This window comes from Aquarana catesbeiana, linkage group LG02 (assembly GCF_042186555.1).
Source record: "Aquarana catesbeiana isolate 2022-GZ linkage group LG02, ASM4218655v1, whole genome shotgun sequence".
In the NCBI taxonomy this organism is placed as follows: domain Eukaryota; kingdom Metazoa; phylum Chordata; class Amphibia; order Anura; family Ranidae; genus Aquarana; species Aquarana catesbeiana.
In genome coordinates this window covers 161,154,784-161,158,978 of record NC_133325.1, presented here as the reverse complement: position 1 = coordinate 161,158,978, position 4,195 = coordinate 161,154,784, and positions in this window count along the sequence as shown.

The following is a 4,195-nucleotide window of genomic DNA, read 5'->3' as shown; positions in this document are numbered from 1 at the left end:
GCTCCAGTTCCTATACCTGCGGCCTTTTTCGCTAAACTTGATCAAATAATTTCCTCATTTATTTGGGCGGGTTCCGTTCCCCGGGTAGCCAAGACAAAGCTGCAAATGTCCCTTACTGAGGGTGGGTTGTCTCTCCCAAACTTTACGAAATATTATTGGGCTGCACAACTGGTCACGGTAAGATGGTGGTTCACACAGGACATTTCAAACCCGGCAGTAAATTTAGAGGTGGCCATCTTGGGGTCCTATTCAGAGCTCAGTAATCTTGTATACCGAGGACTAGGTATAGCCCTAAGGTGGCTGCTCCCATGAAAACAACATTGTTGGCCTGGAGGCAGGTTACTAATTATCTTGCGGAGGCGGGCACCATCTCTCCTCACACCCCGCTCTGGGGAAATCCCTCTCTGCAGCATCTTAAATCTATACCAGACCCTCAAGTCTGGGCTAGATTCCAGATAACTAAGATAAAGCAAGTCATGCCCGGGGGGGCGGCTCCTCTCCCTGGCGGAGCTCAAGCGACAATTTCATCTACCACCATGGATGTATTTCAGATATATGCAGCTGAAGCATGCCATAAAGGCTCAGTTCCCTGCTGGGATTGTTCTTGCTGTGCACTTGGTCGAGTCTCTACTAATAACATATAAGATTGACTGTGTATTATCCTCCATATACTTGAGACTTACCTGCAGAGATGCTCTGAACACGGCTAAGCTTTTTGAGGTCTGGCACAAAGATATACCTGCTTTAACGGAGGAGGACTGGACTGAGGATTAACAGCAATGCTTATGATATCGACCAGGGACTGCTTTGTCCAACTCAAATTTTTACACGGGGTGTATTACACTCCTTCCAAACTCTCCAGAATTTACCCGGGAGTGGCGGATAACTGCCCTAAATGCAGACAGTCGGTGGGCACCTTTATTCACATGGTGTGGAAATGCCCTCTCATTCAGAAGTTCTGGCGGGCTGTGGTCGCTGACATAAATAGAGTTGCGGGTCTTTCGTTGGACAATGATCCCTTGATGCTTTTACTGGGCATTACTGACAATCTGAACACTACGAAACACGACTATTTGTTTTCTATGTGGCCTATTACGCTAGGAAAATGATAATCCCAAATGGAAGCTTCCAGAGCCTCCTCAGCTCTCTGCTTGGAGGGCACTTATAAATGCAGTTCTGCCCCTATAAAAAAACTTACTTATATGGGAAGTAATTGCCCTCAAAAATTTTTAAAAATTGGAGCGTCCTGGGTGCAGGCTAGAGATATTACGGTATAGATAGATATGGTAAGACTGTGTAGTGTCTAAGACTGGGTGGCACTTGGATCATAACCACATGTATAACAGTCATTTGAGGCACGATCCTCCCGGTAGGACTGCAAATTGGGCGATCCACTATCTGGGACCTGCCTTGTCCTCTCTTTCCCCTCCCCCCTCCGTCCTTCTTCCTTTTTCCTGCCTCCACTCTTCCCCTCCCTTCTTTCTTTTCCCTCTTTCCTTCATCCACTTGCCTCTGGCCCCCCCTCCTCTCCTTTACATGATCACGTGTCACAATAGCGGGGTACAACCTATAAAGGTATCGTTCGATCATTAATTGTATTGCAGAAATCACTGATGACTAGAGATGGTGGACGAGATAATGTTGACTGTGGCTAATGCGATGCAAGTAACAAATGGATGATTAATGTGGATAGTTCCAGAGCAATATAAATGTCATCTTCAATACTGTTGAAAAGATATCCATTGTCATGTTAACAAATGATCTCATGTATAATGTTTTACAACTTCAATAAACATTCCTTCTGTTAAAAAAAAAAAAAAAAAAGATGGAAAACACAAGTTCCAGTGTATGATCCGCAGCTCTTGATATAAAAGATCGGGGAAGAGCCACAAACAATTGCAAACAAGTAATCAAGGCGCTGGACCGTGAGTTCTAAAAGTTTATTTATTAAGCATTAGCTAAAACTTATATGGGTGTCTTGGACCACAGTCGAGGAAGTAAGGAGGAATCTACAGACGGCCACAGCAAAGATCGAGGGGGGACAGCAGGCTGGGTGGTGGGGAGCCGGGGCAGAATGCATGCAGGCAGGCCGCCTGACGGCCAGTTTGGGATGCGATTCACCCCACACTGAGGAGCCTGGTTCAAGGCAAAGAAGTTATGTGGAAGCCAGCAGATGATGGCCAAAAAAGCGCTGGACAGCAGGGGTGACCGAGATCTTGATGACCAACATACCTGGATGGGAGGCTGAAAGCCAAGATACAAACCGCCAGAGAAGCCAATCCTCAAGCCCTGGCTGCAGTGTATCCTCACACACTGTGAAATCCTATGTAGAGGGATAGCAGTGGGTAGGCGTACGTGTTATAGGTTCTTGCCCCTTTTTCAATGCCATCACGATGCACAATGTCTGTGAGGATACACCACAGCCGCGGATTAAGGATTGGCTTCACTGGCGGTTTGTACCCCTGACTTTCAGCCTCCCATCCAGGTGTGTTGGTTATTGAGATCCCGGCCACTCTTGCTGTCCAGGGCTTTTTTTGGCCATCACCTGCGGACTTCCACATTATCTTTGCCTTGAACCAGGCTCCTCGGTGTGGGGCTAATCACATCTCACACTTATAATCAGATGGCTTGCATGCATGCATCCTGCTCCGGCTCACCACCACCCAGCCCACTGTCTACCTTTGATCTGTGCTGTGACAGTCTGTAGAATTCCCCTAACCTCCTTCACTGTGGTCCAAGACATCCATGTAAGTTTTACCTAATGCTTAATAAACTTTTAGAATTCATGGTCCAGAGCCTTGGTCACTTGTTTGTGTCAGGTAAAAATGTATGGTTATTGTTGGGATAGGCATGGGATGAATGGATGGATGTTTTTATACACATGATTAAAACCTCTTCATTCAGGATTAAAGTGACTAATATTGCACTTATACAGTTAAAGTAGAACTATAGGCAAAACATTTATTCATTTTGGATAGAGTAAGGGAGGGTTATAACTCCTTTTGGCTTTTTTTTTGCCATCTGTGCCCTATTGGCGAAATTGCCCTTCACTTCCTGTCCCATAGCCAAACAGGAAGTGAGAGGAAATCATAGCAAATTAAGGAAATCCATTGGAGACCCCCAGGCCTCCGGAACTAGTGTCCTTATTGGAACATTTCCCCTCTATTACTTTTCAGGGGACAACCTAAAATTTGGGATTTTCTTTTATGGTAAACAGGAAAAATAGAGAGGGTGAATATCCCTAACAGGGGCACAGACAGCAATGAAAACTGACAGGTGTTCTAATTCCTCTCCACTCTATCCAAAACTAAAGAAAAAGTTTTGCCTTTAGTTTTACTTTAATGTTAGCGATTATAAGTTGTACTTACGATAGATCTAATTATACCAGAAATTTGAAGGTGCCAAACATTTGACCACAGAAAAGAGACATTTATTTTACCAAAGAGACTAAGGTTGTAACCAGTTGCCACAATGGTTATACCACTTTGTACATGATTCAAAATTTATAAATACACAAAATGTCTAAGTTAGAGCATTCTTTTATATAAAGAAAAAGGCCTAATTTAAGCACAGTTCCTACAGTCAAATAATCTGATAAATCATAGCGATTTAATCTTAAATTTTCACAAATCCTCTTACAAGAGGAAACCAGGACCCTTCATCAGCATACAGTTAAAAGAAAAAAAAAAAAAAAGTAAAAACAAAAACTAATTTAAACCACAGTCCAGTGTAGCTGCTTATTTGTAGCTCAGTTGCAGGATAGCTGCAGGAAGACAGGAAAATGCTGAACTTCTTTTGGTAACAAAGAACAACATACTAAAATTATCCTAAAACATGGTTCAAAATAAACTACATAATTCATTACACAAAAAAGGACAGCCATGGCACAATAGCTTAAAGATATTGTGTATGAACAGAAAAGATGTCAGCTATCATTACTGTCTTGGGTCCAGGCTCTGATGCTTTCAATCCTGACATGAGGAGTTCTGATTTCACCGATTGCATGGGTCTGCCCTAAACCGGTGTCATTAAACACAAGTCATCAATGAAAGCATCCATATTTCTGTTCTAACAATGACAATTTTAAAGTCAGCTTATGCCACCCTACTATTCTGTCAAAACTTGTCCAATCATTAACAGATATTTTTTTTATTCCACCTTCGTATACTACTTGGCCCATTATATACCCGCTATG